Here is a 20,474-nt window from a genome sequence, read left to right as displayed (position 1 = left end):
TCCTTCCAGGAAAAAAATTAAAAACCAAATCCGAATAGAAAAAAGACAAAAATCAAATACAAATAGGAAAATAAAATCCAAGTGCTTAAAACAAGAAAAACCCTTTCAAGTGAAAGGTAAAAACTTGCAAGCAAAATTCAAATTAATAATTATATAATAATCAGCTACTTGTCCAACTTCATGCATCGCTCCTTTATTCCTTGTTGTCCAAGTAAGCTGCATAACCCATGTTTGCGTCCTCTCCAATTGAACATCACCACGAGCACACATAACCAAATCCAAATTAACATATTCATTCCTTGATCCTCATCATTCTCCTCTCCTTTGAAGAAAACTCGCCCTCGAGTTCTAAAGTATTTAAGAATAAGCACACAATGAGGTGATTTCTTGTAGAACTTGAAAGCCTTAAATTTCAATTCCATCAGCAATAGCTTTGGAAGTAAACTCGAAAGAATAAGATAGTTTGATGAGATAGGTGCATTCAACAAGTTCTCTACCCCCAGAAAATCATTGTGTTCCACTAGGATGATGTTGTTTTCCTTGTACACAACCTCTTTAGTTTCGAACTTCTCCTTTAGTATCTCTTCTCCTTCAACAATGTCGTCACACACAAATTTAGGAGATGCATCTATCTGATTTTTTTCAACAACCAAAATTTTCTCAACAAGTGACTTTCTTTCTTCATGCTTCTCTATCATAGCTTCTTTTGTAACTGGTTCATCCTTTTTATCCAAACTTGATGTAGTCGCCACATGTAACACCTGGTAATCAACAACAAGATCCGCGACATTCTCCACACTGACAAAGTCTTCTTCTTTAGTTTCTTTTGAAAGAGTAAACTCGTGAAGGGAAGACTTCAATTTCTCATCTTGTTGAAAAGATTCAAATTCCAAAGCAAGATTGCATACATCATTAAACGAGATATATGGACTTGATTTAACCTTTCGATAAATAGGCAATTCAATCCACGAATAAATCTTCCAATTTTAATTGTTTCTGTCTCCTCCAAGTTACAAATAAGGCGCAATCTATAAAATTTAGAAGTATACTCAGAAACACTCATAGTACCTTGAGAGAGGGATGTCATCTTCATTATACATTCGAATTTATAATGCAAAGGAATAAATTTTGCACGAAGTTTCTTCTTCAGAGATATCCAAGTCATAATCTTTTCTTTTCCAGATCTAACTCTTTTTGTGTTTAGATTATCAAACCACAAGTCTGCTTTCTATGTAAGTTTAAGCGCTGCAATCTTGAATATTCTTATCTCAGTCCAACCTGTATAAGCAGAAATCTTGTCGACTTGTGTAACCCATTCAACAAAATCATCTATGCTACCCAAACCTGTAAAATAACCAGACTCTATACCAGGATCATAGACTTCATCACTATCTTTCACCTTAACTAAAATTTTATCCAATTCATCAAACCTCGATTCCGTTGAATTAGCAAGCTTTTGAGTACGTTTATCAATCTCATCCAATTTTCCAAGTAATTTTCTGAGCAATTCATCCGTAGCCATAAGAAAAATCTGAAAAAAATTTTGGTGAACAGTACCCGTGAACAGTGCCGATGAACAGCGCCCGTGAACAGTAACCCCCCGTGAACAATACCAATGAACAGTAATTTTATGAACAGTGACCCCGTGAACAGTACTCGTGAACAGTAACTCGTGAATAGTAATTTTTTTTTTAAAACCTAGATCTCCCAACAATTAAGAAATTGGAGAAAAAACCTTGGCTCTTGATACCAAATTGATGTGGATCTCTCCACAAATAAAGAAAGAAGAAGAAGAAAAAGGATAAGAGAAGAAGAGGATATTTCAAAAGAACACGATCAATCCAGAAACGTGAACTTTGAATCTCAAATTGCTTAGATCAATCCAGAAACTAAGTAATTTGAATCTAACCTTTAAAGCAATCCAGTAATTGAAGTTTAGAGGGAAGAAAAACTACTCATAGTTTATCTCAAAACAAAAGTTTTATAGCATCCATTGTCTCCCTTAAAAGATTACATGAGAAGGGTATTTATAGGCTTAGACAATAATCCAAACCCAATAGGATTCCAAGAGAAATTCAATATCAGCTTGAATTAGCCAATATCTGAATCCTTCCAGGAAAAAATTTAAAAACCAAATCCGAATAGAAAAAAGACAAAAATCAAATACAAATAGGAAAATAAAATCCTAAGTGCTTAAAATAAGAAAAACCCTTTCAAGTGAAAGGTAAAAACTTGCAAGCAAAATTCGAATTAATAATTATATAATAATCAGCTACTTGTCCAAATTCATGCATCGCTCCTTTATTCTTTGTTGTCCAAGTAAGCTGCATAACCCATGTTTGCGTCCTCTCCAATTGAACATCACCACGAGCACACATAACCAAATCCAAATTAACATATTCATTCCTTGATCATCATCAAGCGAGGTTTGGAAAGAAAGGGAAGCTGAGCCCAAGATATGTCGGACCTTTTGAGATTCTAAAGCGCGTTGGCAAAGTAGCTTATGAGTTAGCGTTACCTCCGCACATGGAGCACATTCACAATGTTTTTCACGTATCTATGCTTAAGAAGTATAATCCAGACTCCAGGCATGTAATAGAATATGAGCCAATAGAGCTTCAGGACGATTTGTCATATGTAGAGAGTCCGATAGAGATTCTAGAGGAAAGAGAGAAAGTATTGAGGAATAAAGTGGTAAAGCTAGTAAGAGTATTATGGAGAAACCCAAAGGTTGAAGAGTCAACCTGGGAGTTAGAAAGTGATATGAGAGAAAAGTACCCTCATTTGTTTTCTTAAGAGATTCTGAGGACAGAATCCTATTAAGGGGAAGGATGTAATATCCGGGATATATCGTGTAATTATTTTTGCTTAATATATGTGTTCAGTATCTATTCTGTGAACTAATTGTTAAGTGTTAAACGCGTTTGGATGTTTGAAAATATTATTAATTGAGTATTTTAATTTTTATATGTCCAAAATAAAATATAGATAATTGTCATATATTCCTAATTATTTTTATGTTGATTTATGGATTTATAAGGATCATAAGAAATTTATAAAATCTTTTTCCGAGTATTTAAAATCTATTTTATAAAAACAGGAACCAACCGACGTCATCCGTTGTTACGTTTTTCGAACCCGAAAGTCTTCCGAGAACTCCTTCCTAACCCAATTGTAATATTTTCGAGCATATTCCATGTTTCAACTTTTTCGATCCGGCGTACGGTTTGTCCTGCGCGGGTCCCGGCGCAACATTTTCGATACAATATTCGTTTCGATAAATCAAAAAAACTCGTATTTTCGATAAACGGGAGCTTTTTATTAAACTGTCCCAATTATCACCTCGTAATACGTGTAACCAGGCGCTGAGACCAAGACCGCAGTACAAATTATACTGATCTGGATAACTGTCCCGAAAACCGATACTGTTTGGATCAGTTTTTACAAATAAACGTACCATTTTATATCCGGAATGATCCAACGGGATACTAATTTTCCGTAAATATAAATATCCTTTTACCGTATTTTATTTCGTATCAAAATCATTTGCAGACAGATAATTATATAATTTTCCAGAGAAAAATCTTATATTCATATAATCTTCCAAGAATCAAACCAACTTTTGGAGGTGTTATTGATCTTTATTTAGAAAGCTCGAGTAACCGATCTGAAGGTCTTGAAAAGCTCTATCAGATTTTGTGATCCATACACCTGCAGAAATCAAGGTTTATTTTTATATTTTTATTTATTTTCTAATTAATTTTACTAAAAATATGAATTTTTGTTCGGATGATTGTTTGTATGATTTGATGATTGCATGTTGTAGAGCTTATTTTCCTCATGATTTTGATATATTATACGTCTGATTTGGAGTTCAATAACATGTTCAAAATTGAGTTTGATTTTCGAATTATGAAATTAGGGTTTATAACCCGTATGAATGTTCTTAATTGAAATTTGGGGGTTTCTTATTTCGGGATAGATAGATGTTGTGGTATAGTGAGTTGTGTTCTCTGTGAAATTTGTAATCCAGTCGTACAAGTTTCATAAATCAACGAGGTCTGTAGAGAAGGGAGTTGTCCTTTGAAGTTTACGTCGAGTTCGCCGGAAACCGGCGAACTTCTCGGCTATTTTCCGGCCTATCCAGGGGTTGTTTGTGTGATTAAAGAGTATGGTTAGATTCCTGGTAAATTTTAGATGTAATCTGGAGTTTGTGGTGATGGGAGGATGCCGGTGTCGAGTTCTCCGGCGAACCCCGACTGTTTTCCGGCGAGGGCTGGAAAAATTGCAGTTTAGTACCCTGACTTTTGAAAACGATGAAGTTCAGGCCCTGAACTTTTCAGAGTTTGCAAAAGTTGGATTCTTGTTTCATAAATATTCAAAAATCATATTTCCTATTTATTTTTATTATAAAAATTCGTTTTAATTTCTGAAAATTCTGAAAATTATTATTTTAATTCCAAAAATTATTTTTAATTCAAAAATAAATCTGAATTAATTAGTTAATTAATTTCAGTTAATTTTTAATTGATTAATTGGTCAATTAATTCGAAAATTAATTGATTAATTAATTTAATTAATTATTAATTGATTTTAAATAATTATTTAATTAGATTTAAAAATCCCAAAAAATAGCTTAAAGCTTTAAAATATTAATCTAAATTATTTCCAAGGCTCGATAATTATTATAAAATTGTTTTGAAGCCAGAATTTGCCAACCGAACCCTATTTATTATTCCGAAATCGATCCAACGACCCATTTTAATTCCGAAAAATGTTTTGAAAATCATTTTAAGTAACCGAAAGCCTATTTATGACCCGAGACTTCTTTATAAATGAGATATCATTGATTATGTGACGTGTTATGTGTTATATGTGACTTGTTGGTTGACTGTCGGTCTGTATATTCGATTTTACATGTTTATTGCGTAACTTTCAATCCGTTAATCGGATTTGGGTAAAACGAAGGGTAGATAGGAGTATGTATTGAATAGAATCATATTAGTTGAATATTGATAGATGTTTATGATATGTGAGCAGAAGAGGCAAGATGTAGGAAAGGGAAACATGTAGTTGAGGAGTAAGACGATTGTGATTGGAAGCGAGTGCAGTATAGTAAGCTAATACCAGGCAAGTGTTCTGAACTTTCTCGAGATATTATAATGATTGATAGTCCTGTTTTATATTACAAGTGCTTTGAAGCACTGAACCCTAACCATGAATCCAGCTATTGATCTTAAGCCGTAAACCTGATTCTTTCTAGACCATTGATTATTGTATACCCATATATGAACCAAAAATATACGATACTACTCGACAAATACATACAAACTAAATACCATACACTGAATCGAATTACCTACATACTCAAACCATTGTATCTTATGCATTAAAAGACCAAATCCTTGAAACTCTGAAATGTCATTTCCTTTGTTATCCAATTATTTCCTTACCCATCATCCAAGCTTTGAAATTACCTTATTGATCCTTACGAAGATTGAAACCCTTTCATTATTGAACACTCAATGTTGTTAATGATTCTGTTTATTGTTTATTATTGTTTATTCTGTTATTATGTTGGAATTGGATTGTTTTTATAAAATTGTGGACCAGATTCGTGGTCAGACCATATAATGGTCAAGTTAGGCCAATGTGTGCCTTAGATCCAGTAGTTAGAGCAGTGCTGTGTGCTTTCCTCGGGGTTAGTGCGTGACTGATCAGCAGCCTAACCTTGGTTTTTCTTAAAATGAAACTATAATATCCAATTCTAAGTCATAATCCATTGTTTACTTGATATCATAACCATGTTCACCTGATGATCATTATTCTCAGTTTTGTTATTGTGACTTGCTGAGCTAGTTAGCTCATTTGTGCGATGTTGTTTATATTCTTTTCCAGTTAAAAAGAAACCAGTTGGTAGCGAGGATCCCCAGTCCAGCGCGAGAGCTAGGGGTACAGGTTGATCAAGTTGAGCTAGTAGGCTTCTTTTGTGATAATTTAAGTTTGTAAAAGTTTGTAATAATGTTTAATACTCAGTTCTGAGTTTGAATAGTTGGGATTTGAACGGTTTGTAATATAAGTAGATGTGTTTGGCTTGTGTGCATACTTTAACCTGTTGCGATCCATGGTAGTTGGTAAGTAGGGTCACTGCATATTATTATTATCTTCATTATTGTTATAAGCAGGTCATAAATAAGGTGTGTGTGTGGACCCCAAACTTCTGACCCGGGTTTGGAGAGCGTCATATTTTCTCCAATCTGTCATTCAATTTCTTGATTGACAGATGCCCTACATTGACTCTCTTCTCCTTTTTCACTTGACTTATTTCTCCTAGAACAAAGTTCTTAGAAACTGATCCATATTTCTCATTTAATTTAGCTAGCTTGGTTTTGCTAACTGGCTTACTTTTACTCAATGTATGTGGTTCCTTGTTTTCTGACAGATAATGCTCATCATCCGTCAAATCCACATCCGTTGAAAGTCCATCAACCAAATTGGAATCAAATTTCTCCTTGCACTTTTTCTAGGCTTCATCACAGAAGGATTCTATACCTTGAACTTTAGTAATTTGAGCCTGAACGTCTCTAGCTGATTTCCATACCTTAATCACCTCCTGTTCTCATTCAAGTTGCTTTCTTAAAATTTCCTCTTTCTTTAAGGATTCAGTTAGTCCCTCTTTGGAAGTCTTGCACTCTATCTTCATTTTCCCAAACTCAACAAATTGAGTTTCCAACACATTGTTTCTTTCACTTAAAAACAGATTGTTCTATTTAATTTTAGTGATTTCTTTAATGAGAGATTTGAGAGTAACTCGCATATGATATAATTCAGTAGATATGTCATTTATAGTATCATTACATTCATCTTTAGACAAATGTGCTAGATTAGTGGTGATTACCTGATTACTTGAAGAACTAACCTCTACTTCATCTGATTTGGCCATTAGGGCTAGATTGACATAGCTTGTATCATCATCCTCTTCTAGTCCATCTGCAACCCAGTAATTTATTTGTATGATGAAAGCCCTTTCCTTTTGTTTGAGTAGCTCAAAATATTTCTGCTTATAATTCACAGGCTCAAACATCTGTTTTCCAGAATCATACTTTCTACATTCACTAGAAAAATGACCTGCCAAGCCATACTTGAAACACTTGAATTTAGACTTGTCAACCATGTTTCTGTTTGACTTGGATGCTCCAAAATTCTTCTTGAATTTGAGCTTGGCAAACCTCCTGGATAGAAAATCCAGATGCTCATTTATGTCATCCATGTCATCTTGACTAAGATGTTCTTCATGTTCAGCTACAAGCCCTTTTTCCCTTGCCTTCACAAACTCTAGGGTTTCGTGCAGATTCAGCAGCTTCGACCTTGATCTCCTTCTCCTTTTCTTGCTCAGCAACCAATGCAATGGATCATTCTTTCTTTCTTCCTTTCTCCATCTTCTCATCTTGCTCTATTTCAAGCTCATAGGTCTTTAGAATCCGATACAGTCTGTCCAAGGTAAATTCCTTGTAATCTCGAGAATTTATTAATGAGACTGTCATAGGTTTCCATTCCTTTGGTAGAGATCTAAGGAATTTTAGGTTTGAGTCTTTTGTTTGATAGACTCTTCCATGCAACTTAAGAGCATTTAGTATTTTTTGAAATCTACTAAATATGTCAGGAGTAACTCACTCTCTTCACAATGAAAATGCTCATATTGTTGAATCAAGAGTTGCATTTTATTTTCCCTTACCTGCTCAGTTCCATCACATATGAATTGAATGGTATCCCAGAGATCTTTAGCAGTTTTTCAGTTTATGATGTTGTTAAACATGTCACCATTAACACCATTAAACAGAACATTCATGGCCTTCTTATTCTTGTGGACTTGCTCAATATCTGGATCAGACCATTCTGCTCTAGTCTTTGGGATGGATGTTCATTTCCTATAGCAGCTCTCATAGGGACATGTGGAACTTTCTCAATACAGTCCACATATCCTTCATCTTCAGATAGGAGATGTAGGTGCATCTTCACCTTTCAATGGTGATAGTTGTCTTTGTCTAGAAAGGAAATTTTACTCCAACATCTTTTCTGCTATCTTGTTAATTGTTGTGATCTTTAAACTCTTTGTTCTTCAAGACCTTGCTCTGATACTAATTGTTATTACCAAACAATCTAACAAGAATTACAGAAGGGGTGTTGAATATAATTATGGATTTTTTTTTAATTTTAAGAACAGTTCTATTATGAATATATAATTGTGTTTGATTTAGCAATGGTGCGGAATGAAAGTAGTAAAGAAATCAAATCACAAAGTAATCAAATACAAGTACTTAAAAACTTTCTGGTGGATTGAACTTATCCACCAAAGATATATATTAAGTAGAGAACTCTGTGTTACAATGTTGTACACAACTGTATATAAGTTGAACTATAAGAACAGAGAAAATCTTACTTCCTTAGTTACTAGTTCTACTTGCTACTCTTGGTTTATATATCACCAAGTCACATGATAAAGAGACAAACAAATAAGACAGAATGTTTCTAGTCTAATCTCATGCCTCTTCATTTCTCAATCCAGCATCTTTAAATATCTTCAGTTTATCATAGAAATGGAAACGCTTCTTTGTTCTCTAAAACCTGAATTAGGCTACCACATTCCATTTGTATACAACCAATACATGTGACTGTCAAGTCACTGTCAACTGCTTTTTTGAATTTAATCATCCATCGAAACTTCATTGGATCATCCGCTAAAATTTTGGCTGATCATCCGTTCAAACTTCATTGGATCATCCGTGGGAGCTATGGTTGATCATCCGTTGAGACTTAGTGAAACATCTGTTGAAATTGTCGTCATGGCAGTTAACTCTATTTCATTTATGCAAGATTACAAGGCATCTAATATTTACAGTTAAGAAACCTATCTTGCATATCAATCTAGTAGTCAACATGACTTAAACATTATACAACATCTAGTTAACTAAGGTATGCAGAAATGTTCTACTAAACTTATTATTACATAAGCTACTCTTTCAATGGATGTTAAATTGATCATCCGTTGAAAGCTACAAAATCACTTAAATAAAATCTAATAAGTTTTTTGTTCAAGTTATCATCAAGTACACAACATATTTCTAACAACCTTGAGAATTACTTGTGAGATTTTCTATAAACTTTCCTCTGTGTGATCTTTAATAATATTGTAGCACTTGTTAATTTTTTCTACTAAATCAGTCTGTACTCATAAGGTGTTTTTTTATCATCAAGTTTCTCTTAATTTATGCCTACAATTCCAGTAGACATAAATTTGGAGAGATTGTTAGAAATATATTGTGTACTTGATGATAAGTTAAATAAAAAACCTCAGTAGATTTAATTTAGTGTATTTTATAGCTCTCAATGGATGATCACTTTAACATCCGTTGAGAGAGTAGCTTATGTATGAATAATTCTTGTAACAGATTTCTGCATTCTACATACCTTAAAGAGCCTAGAAGTTGTAGGATATTCTAAGTCATGTTTACTACTAGTTTGATATGCAAAATAGGTTGGCTAATTGTAAATATTAGATGCCTTATAATTTTGCATATGTGAAATAGAGTTAACTGATATGGAAGATTTTCAACGGATGATTCTACAAGGCTTCAACGATGACTCAAGTCTCACTCAACGGATGATCTAGTGAAGCTTCAACGGATGATCCAAAACACTCTCAACGGATGATCCAGTGAAGTTTCAACAAATGTTTAAATTCAAACAACAATTGATAGTGACTTGACAGTCACATGGGCTGATTAGATGCAAATGGAATGTGGAAGCCTATTTACAGGTTTTAGATAATAAAGAAGCATTTCCATTTTCATGCTAACTTGAAGATATTCAAAGATGCTGGATAGAGAAATGAAGAAGCATGTAATTAGACTAAGAAACATTTTGTCTTATTTGTTTGTCTTTTTATCATGTAACTTGGTGATATATAAACCAAGGGTAGCAAGTAGAACATCATCAAGTAAGTAAGAAATTTACCAGAGAAATAGAAAAAGCAAAATCTTTAAAGAATTTCTCTGTAGTTTGTAAGTTCTACTTGTAAGCAGCTGTGTGTAAACATTACATCACAAAGTTCTCAAATTCATATACATCTCTGGTGGATAAGTTCAATCCACCAGAAAGTTTTTAAATACTTTCATTCCACACTTAAGCCAAATCAAACACAACTATATATTTAAGATAAAACAGTTCTTAAATTAAAATAAACCAGAATTATATTCAACCCCCCTTCTGTAATTCTTTGTTAGATTATTTGGGAACAACAAGCACAGATTAGGTTCATGCTCTATGCATTACGAACATTGTTATATCATTGGCATAACCTAGCATCTGTCAAGGATATTTGTTTATCCTTTTGAGAGAGTACATTTTTAATCAGTTTTTATCTGTTAATATAAAATCTGTTGATTCTGTTGAAGCTTTGTTGAATTGTTTGAATAAACTGTATTCACCAACCTCTACAGTTTATTATGGACCTAACGATCGGTATCAGAGCTTTCAGTTGACATATAAATAGTTGAAGATCTGAAAATCAATTCTTCAACGTCAGACAAAGAAGAAGAATCACAGAATCCACAACCACCACCCCCAGCCACATCACATATTAGCAGCAACATGAGTAGGTATAAAGCAATCAAGGTGCCAATCCTGAAGATACATGAATATCCAATCTGTAAAGTCAGGATGGCTATGTGTTTGGAAGCCACAGATCCTAAATATCTAAGCAGTATTTACGATGGTCCTCATAAACTAATAAAGGTAGCTGTTTCTGTTGGAGGACAACCAGAAAAGATGGTCGACAAAGAAAGGAAGGACTACACTCCTGAAGATCTTTCATCTATTATGAATGATGCTAAAGTCAGATACATCTTGCACAACAGTCTTGATAGTGTTATGTCCAATAAGGTTATTGGATGTAAGACAATAAAAGAGATATGGGATGCTTTAGAAGTAAAGTGTCAATGCACAACTTCTATCAAGAAGAACAAGAGGACAATACTTACTCAAGATATGCGAACTTTGACTCAAGAGATAATGAGTCCTTAACTGAGATCTATGACAGATTTTAGAAGCTGTTGAATGACTTATCTCTTGTCAACAAGGAATATGATTTAGAGGACTCAAACTTGAAGTTTCTACTTGCTCTCCCTGAAAAGTGGGACTTTATTGTAACATCAATAAGGGTTAACTATCAACTTGATGACACACCTCTAGATGAGATCTATGGAATACTGAAAACTCATGAACTAGGGATGGAGCAAAGAAGCAAGAGAAAAGGATCCAAGTCTAGACCAGTTGCACTCAAAGTTGAAGAGAAGTCAAAGGAAAAAGCTAGGAGAAAAAGCTACTCCAAAGGAAAAGCTGTAATATCCGGGATATCGCGTGTAATTATTTTATCAGTAAATGATTATTATATGATTTATGGTGAATTATGTGTTGACTGATATTGATATATAGATGTTTATATGTGATAAGATATGAGTATATTAATTTTAATATGTCTAGAATAAAATATAGATAATTGTGATATTTTTCTGGTAATTTTTGGATCGTTATATAATTTTTTAATGATTTACAGATTTAATTATTTTCTGAATAATTACAAAACTATTTTATAAAACCGGGAATCGTCCAACTTCAACCATTTTTATATTTTACAACCCGAAACTCTTCAAAAAACTCCTTCCTAACCTAATCTGGATATTCTGAACATTTTCCGTGTTTTAACTTTTTCAATTCGGATTACGGTTTAACCCGTACACGTCCCGGCGTATAATTTTCGATACGATAATCATTTCGATATATCAACAAAACCCATATTCTCGAAAGGCGGGATAATATTACATTATTTCGTATAAAGTGTTTTATAAGAAGCCCAGTTTGTATAATTATCCAATACGGGTATCAAAACGGATCTTTTTGCAGTTACTTAGCGGCTAAGTAACTAATTTATCGATCCAATACGATCCAACACAAACCAATATTCCATAAATATATATAGCCCTTTTATTATTTCATTTTATTCGTATAATCATAATCAGTAAAATCCAGTGAAATACAGGGAAAACCCTAATTATTCATTACGTTCTTGAAAATCAAACGCACGAACGAAGGCGTTATCGAACTTCGATTCAAGCGTGCCATATATCAAATCGAAACTCTCAAAAAGATCTTTCTGAATCAATCAACTATTCTAGTGCAGAAATCAAGGTATTTTTCTTATTTAATAATTTTATTTTGAATTATTTAAAGATTAAATTATGAAAATTTGTTCTTGATGTTGTTGATATGATTTGATGCTAGAATCATGTAGATCTTTTCTTTGTGGTCATTTTGGTATATTATATTTCAAATTTGGAGTTCTATAACTTGACTAAATTGATGTTTGATTCTGGAAAAGTGAAATTAGGGTTTAAATTCAAATTAATGTTTTTAATCGAAATTGGGAACCCTTAATCTGCTGAACCTGGGTTTGATTGGGTTGTATCAGTAGATAGATCATTTTAAAACGATTTGATCCATGTAATATATGTCTGTGTTGGAAGCCTGGAATGGATAGCCGGAATTTGAACCTCCCCGTTGACATTAATGGCGATTTTTGCCGGAAGTAATGAACTCAGCCTCGGTTATGGCTGCTGTAAGACTCGTTGAATTGATGGGGGCAATTGTGTGTTGGTTTGGATTGAAAAACACAGCAAAACGAAGGGTTTTGGAGGGTAATTGGAGATCATCGGAGTCGGTGAACCTCGCCGGAAAATGGGTTGTTCCCCAGAATCCGGCCGGTCTTCATACCGACCTGGACCCGATCTTACTAACCCGTTTTCCCTGAATAAACAACCCGATTTCAATTCTATTTTCCCCTTATTCTGAAACTAAAAGTCGTTTCTAGGATTTTCTTTTTAGAAAGATTATATTTTTAACTTCTAGAAATTCATTTTAATTCCCAAAATTCATTATTTCTTATTCTGAAAATTATTTTTAATCCAGAAAATTGTTTTATTTATTTATTTATTTAAAAATAAATCTAATTTATTTATTTAAAAAAAATATGATTTATTTTATTAATTAATCTTAATTAGTTTTCAATTATTTTAATTAATTGATTAATCTAATATTAATTGATTAATTAATTTAATTAATTATTAATTGATTTTAATTGATTTAATAATTAGATTTAATTATTCCTTTTAATTTAAAAACCCCGAAAAATAGTTTCGAGCTTTCAAATATTATTTATATTATTTTCAAAACTCGATAATTATTATTAAATCATTTTAAAGTTTGATTCGGGTGTTCGAACCCTGTTATTTAATCATAAAATGATTCGGAAACCCGTTTTAATTTTGAAAAATGTTCAAAAATTCATATTAAATACCTGGAAAAAAAATCATTTTGACCCCGAATCTTCTTTGCAAAATTATTTTAATTGAATATCTTACGTGCTATGTGTTATATGTGATCTGATTGATGCATAATATGACTGTACGTGCATTGTTTGATTGTTTTTGCTGTAACTTTCAATCCGTATGTCGGATTTGGGTGAAACGAAGGATATATGAAAGCTTATGACATCTATGTGATAATTAAAATGATATGAAATTGAGTATTGATAGATATTTGTGATACCTAGCAGATTAAGTGAGGCATATAAAAGAAAGCCAGTGATCAGTATATAGAACTGAAGCGTAGAAACAGAAAGCAAGTGATCGATGAATAGAAGCAAGGCATAGAAACAGAAGCAAAGTGGTTGATGACTAGAACTGTTAGATGAGTACAAGTAAGGTTGGAAATTATCTGTGATAAGGCAAGTACTTCTGAACCTTTCTTCGAGATATATTACAAATATATCTGAACTTTCTCATAACATGTTGCTAGTATTCAAAATAAATCATGTTTTATGTTGGGAATATGTTGTGTACTTGATGATAAACTAAACAAAACACCTTAGTAGATTTAACTTAGTGAATTTTGTAGCACCCGACGGATGATCAATTATAGTCCCGACGTATAATTCAATATAGTCCCGACGGATGACTAATTGATATCCATCAGGTGAGTAGCTTATGTAACAATAAGTCATGTAGCACATTTCTGCAAACAACTTTGTATAGATTCTGTAGTAGCATATGAGTCATGTTGACTTTTATTAGATATGCAGAATAGGTTGATTAATTATAAATATAAGATGTCTTGTAATTCTGCATAAGTGAAATGAAGTCAAGTGTCAAATAGCTACCCGACGGATAATTAACAAAGCTACCCGACGGGTGATCAACAAGGCAACCCGAAGGATGACAAGCATATACCCGACGGATGATCAATTCAAACATATATTGACAGTGGCAACACAGTCATATGCGTTGGGTGTTTACAAAGGGAATGTGGTAGCCTGTTTAACAGGAAATGAAGAACGAAGAAGCATTACCATTTCATGCAAGTTAAGAAGATTTTCAAAGATGCTGAAATAGAGTAGTGAAGCAGCATGGAGTTTGACTTGATAGTTTGGTTTTATTATCCTGTCTTATTACCATGTAAACTTGGTGGTATATAAACCAAGTGTAGCTAGTAGAATAAACAACAAAAGAAGCAAACATTTTTAAAAGAGAAATAGAAAAAGCTGTAACTGTTAAGAATTTCTCTAAAATTTGTTTGTTCACTTGTAAAAGCAGTTGTGAGACAATTTGTTCTTCACAGAGTTCTTAATTCGATATATATATATATATATATATATATGGTGGATACTTTCAAATCCACCAGAAAGTTTTAAAGACTTGTGTTTTTATTACTTTGCGTTTTGATTTATTTAACTTGAAACACTTATATATATATATAGTTTGAGTTAGAACATTTTTATAGTTCAAGAAAATGTTTACTAGAATTACATTCAACCCCCCTTCTGTAATTCTTGATGCATTGTTAGGGACTAACAATTGGTATCAGAGCAAGCTCTTGAATCACAAAGAGTTTAAAGATTACAACAAATAACAAGATGAACAAGAAGGATGTTGGAGTCAAGATTCCTTTTCTGGACAAAGATATTTACCATCACTAGAAGGTAAAAATGCATCTTCATTTACATTCTCAAGATGAGGCCTATGTGGATTGCATAGAGAGAGGTCCTCATGGACCAATGAGAGCTGCAACTTGAAACGAGCCATCAGTTACCAAGCCAAGACATGAATGGTCAGATCCTGATATTGAACAAGTCAGGAAGGACACAAAGTCCATGAATATTCTGTTCAATGGAGTTGATGGTGACATGTTTGATAACATCATTAACTGCAAGACAGCCAAGGAAGTTTGGGATACCATTCAAATAATCTGTGATGGCACTGAACAAGTTAGAGAAACCAAGATGCAGTTACTAATTCAACAATATGAGCATTTCCACTTTGAAGAAGGTGAAACTCTCACTGATATCTTTAGTAGATTTCAAAAGCTACTAAATGCTCTGAAGCTGCATGGAAGAGTTTATCAAACCAAAGATTCTAACCTCAAATTCCTGAGATCCCTTCCAAAAGAATGGAAACCAATGACATTCTCCTTGAGAAATTCACAAAATTACAAGGAGTTTACACTAGAGAGACTGTATGGCATTCTAAAGACTTATGAGCTTGAAATATAGCAAGATGAAAGAATGGAGAAAGGGAGGAAGAAAGGAGGGTCCATTATACTGGTTTCTGAGTTAGAGAAAGGGAGGGAGATGAAGATGGAAGCTGTTGAATGTACATCAAAGATTTGTGAAATCAAGGGAAAAGTGCTGGTAGCTGATAATGAAGATCCATTGAGTCAAGATGACATGGATGGACACTTAGCATTCTTATCCAGGAGGTTTGCCAAGCTCAAGTTCAAAAATAACTTTGGAGCTGTTAAGCCAAATAGAAACATAGTGGATAAATTAAAATTCAAATGTTTCAAATGTGGCTGAGCTGGTCACTTTGCAAATGAATATAGAAAGTCAGATTCCAAGAAAAAGTTTGAGCCTGTTGATTATAAAAAGAAGTATTTTGAGTTGCTCAAGCAAAAGGAAAGGGCTTTTATTACACAAGAAAATGACTGGGCAGCAGATGGTCTGGATGAGGATGAAGATGTCATCTATGTCAACCTAGCCCTCATGGCCCAGTCTGATGAGACGGAAACAAGTTCTTGAAGTAATCAGGTAATCACAACAAACCTAGCACATTTAACTAAAGATGAGTGTAATGATGCAATTAATGACATGTCCACAAAATTATATCACTTGCGTGTTACTCTTAAGTCTCTCACCAAAGAAAATTAAAGAAAACAATTTGTTCTTAAGTGAGAGGAACAATGTGCTAGAGTCTCAGTTCATTGAATTTGAAAATTTGAGAATTTAGTGTAAAATTGCTAAGGATGAATTAACTGGGTCCTTGAAGAAAGAGGATATTTTGAAGAAGCAACTTGAACGAGAACATGAGGTGATTAAGGCATGGAAATTATCCAGAGATGTCCATGTTCAAATCACCAAAGTTCAAGACATTGAGTCCTTTTGTGATGCAGCCTGGAAAAAGAGTAAAGAGAAGCTGGAATCCAATTTGGTTGAAGGATTGCTAACAGATGTAGACTCGATGGATGATGAGAGTCATCCATTGGATAATCAAAAAGATTATCCGTCGAGTGACATAAATCCTCATCCATCGGCTGTGAGAAAACCTGTGAGTAAAGCCAAACTTGCTAAGTTAAATGAAAAATATGGATCAATTTCCAAAAACTTTATTTCAGGAGAAACAAGTCAAGTGAAGAAGGAGAAGAAAGTGAATGTTGGTTATCTGTCCATCAAGCAATTGAATGACAGATTAGAAAAGATTGAGGTTAAAACAAAGGCTAAAAAGAAGAACAGTAGAAATGGGAAAGTAGGAATTAACAAATATAACAACTACACACCTAATAAATATGCTCCTAGAAAAATCTGTGTTAAGTGTGGTAGTGTTAATCATCGTTCTGTTAATTACAAAATTGTCATGCCTACTTCCATGACTGTACCTCCTTCTTTTCCCAACATGAATGCTATGCCTTCTATGCCTATGAATGCAATGTCTGCACAGAATATGAATGCACAACTTGCTAATATGCCATTTGCACCTAATCCTTATTATGCTGCATTTAGTATGCCTCAAATGCCATTTAGCTTGCCCTACTGGAATAACATGTTTGCGAATAGCATGCCATTTCCTGTTAATCAAAATAGGCATGATAATTTTGTTTTAATGACTGATTTCAAAGGTCCAACTGAGATGACAAAGGATGAATCTAATATCCACAAGTCAAATGAGATAAAACCTAAGAAACAAAAGAAGAAAGCTAACAAGGCAGGACCCAAGGAAACTTGGGTACCAAAATCAACTTGATTTGGTTTTAATGTGTGCAGGGAAACAGAAAGAATCTGTGGTACTTGGATAGTGGTTGTTCAAGACACATGACTAGAGATTCTACCTCGCTCACAGAGTTCAAGGAGAGAGCTGACCCAAGTATTACTTTTGGAGATGACAACAAGGGTTATACTGTGGGATATGGCTTGATTTCTAAAGACAATGTCGTCATTGAGGAGGTTGCCCTGGTGAATGGTCTCAAGCATAATTTGCTGACTATCAGCCAGCTTTGTGACAAGGGCAATTCAGTAACCTTCAATTCAGAAACATGTGTTGTGACAAACAAGAGGAGCAAAAGAGTGGTTCTCACTGGAGTGAGAAAAGGGAATGTGTATTTAGCTGACTTCAACTCATCAAATGCAGAATATGTTACTTGTCTTCTCAGTAAATCAAGTCAAGATGAAAGTTGGCTATGACACAAGAAGCTGTCCCATCTAAACTTTCAAGACCATGAATGAGCTTGTCAAGAAAGAATTGGTTAGAGGTATTCCTCAAGTGGAGTTTTCTAAGGATGGATTGTGTGATGCCTGCCTGAAAGGAAAGCAGATTAAAGCATCATTCAGAAAGAAGCTTGATTCAACAATTGAAGAACCTCTGCAATTGCTACACATGGATTTGTTTGGACCAGTCAATGTGTTGTCCATCTCAAGGAAAAGATTTTGCCTAGTAATTGTGAATTATTTCTCAAAGTTCTCTTGGACATATTTCCTAAAGTCTAAAGATGAGGCTAGTGAAATCATCATCAATCACATAAGGCAAGTCAACAGTCACCCTTACTTCAAAGTTAGAAGAATCAAGAGTGACAATGGAACTGAGTTCAAAAATTCTGTTATTAGAGTATTTTGTGAAGAGAATGGGATTATGCATGATTTTTCAGTAGCAAGAACTCCACAACAAAATGGAGTAGTAGAAAGAAATAACAGATCACTTATTGAAGCTGCAAGAACAATGCTTGAAGAATCAAAGTTACCAACATACTTTTCGGCTGAAGCTGTAAATACTGCATGCTACACTCAGAATATTTCTTTGGTTAATCAAGCAAAGTGTATGACACCTTACCAATTGTTCAAGAACAAGAAGCTAACTCTAAATTTTCTTCATGTCTTTGGGTGTAAATATTTTATCTTGAGAAATCAAACTGATCAAAATCGGAAGTTTGATGCTAAAGCAGATGAAGAAATTTTTGTTGGATATACTGTTGGTAAAGCATACAGAGTCTACAATCTGAGAACCAACATTGTTATGGAATCAATACATGTTGTGTTTGATGATAAAAAGATTGAAGGACTGCAAGATGGAGATTACCATGAGAGCCTCAAATTTGACAATGTGGAGATGGTTAGTGATGACAGTGATGATGAAAGTGATTAAGAAACTACAACTACGAATAGTGCAGAAAAATCTACAACTAATGAAGCTAATAACTCAACATCCATCGAGTTACAAAATGCTTCATCCGTTGGGAGACAATCTGCATCATCCATCGGGAGACAATCAGTCTCATCCGTCAGAACTCAAAGTGCTTCATCCGTTGGGTCATTGGGAGAAGCTGAAAGTCAAGGTAGATCACTCACAGAAAGTTCCATTTTATCAAATCAAAGACTCACTAACTCAGGGGGAGTTTCTCATAATCAAAACTCAGTCACACATCAAGAAAACAATGAGGCCTCTTCATCTAGAGCAAATATACCTCAACAGAGAAAATGGACAAGAGATCACCCCTATGAGCTAATTATTGGTGATGCATCTTCTAGAGTTCAGACAAGGAAAACAACTCAAGATGAATGTCTGTACAACAGATTCCTTTCTAAGGAAGAACCAAAGAAGGTAGAGGAAGCTCTGTTGGATCCTAATTGGATTTTAGCTATGCAGGAAGAGCTAAACCAATTTGAAAGGAACAATATTTGGAAGCTGGCACCCAAGCCTAAAGGAAAGAATCCAATAGACACCAAATGGGTATTCAGAAACAAGATGGATGAAAATGGCATAGTAGTCAGGAACAAAGCTAGATTGGTTGCTAAGGGCTATTGTCAACAAGAAGGAATAGATTTTGATGAAACCTTTGCTCCTGTTACAAGACTTGAAGCCATCAAAATCTTCTTAGCCTATGCAGCCCATGCCAATTTCAAGGTCTATCAAATGGATGTCAAAAGTGCCTTTCTAAATGGAGATTTGGAGGAGGAAGTCTATGTGAGTCAGCCCCCTGGTTTTGAAGACCCAAATTTCCCAAATCATGTCTACTATCTTTTGAAAGCACTCTATGTACTGAAGCAAGCACCTAGTATGATACTCTATCAAAGTTCCTTTTGGAAAATCACTTCACAAGAGGTACTGTGGATAAAACTTTATTCTTTAGAAATATTAACGGCTCTAGTATACTTGTTCAAATCTATGTAGATGATATTATATTTGGCTCTACAGATGAAAAACTTTGCAAAAAGTTTTCCAAATTGATGCAAAGTAAGTATGAAATGAGCATGATGGGAGAACTAACTTACTTTCTTGGTTTACAAGTTAAGCAAGTTAGTGATGGAATATTCATTAGTCAAACTAAATACATTCATGATCTTTTAAAGAAGTCTGATCTAATGGATTGCACATCTGCAAAAACTCCCATGGCCACTGCAACTAAGCTTAAATTAAACACTACTGAAAAGTCTGTGGATATTTCAAGTTATAGGGGCATGGTTGGTTCACTTCTGTACTTAACAGCTAGTAGGCCATATATAATGTTTGCTACTTGTGTTTGTGCTAGATTTCAGGCTGATCCTAGAGAATCTCATTTAGTAGCTATTAAGAGAATTTTCAGATATCTCAAGGGAACACCAAAACTTGACATTTGGTACCCTAGAGATTCTGGTTTTGATCTAACTGGTTATTCAGATGCAGATTATGCAGGTTGTAGAATTGATAGAAAAAGTACAACAGGAACCTGTCAATTTCTAGGAAACAAGCTAGTTTCCTGGTTCAGTAAAAAGCAAAATTCAGTTTCTACTTCTACAGCAGAAGTTGAATATATTGTTGCTGGCAGTTGCTGTGCACATATTT

This window comes from Apium graveolens, chromosome 11, assembly GCF_009905375.1.
Source record: "Apium graveolens cultivar Ventura chromosome 11, ASM990537v1, whole genome shotgun sequence".
NCBI classification, from domain to species: domain Eukaryota; kingdom Viridiplantae; phylum Streptophyta; class Magnoliopsida; order Apiales; family Apiaceae; genus Apium; species Apium graveolens.
The sequence above is the reverse complement of the archived record's forward strand: the minus strand, read 5'-3'. Positions refer to the sequence as shown.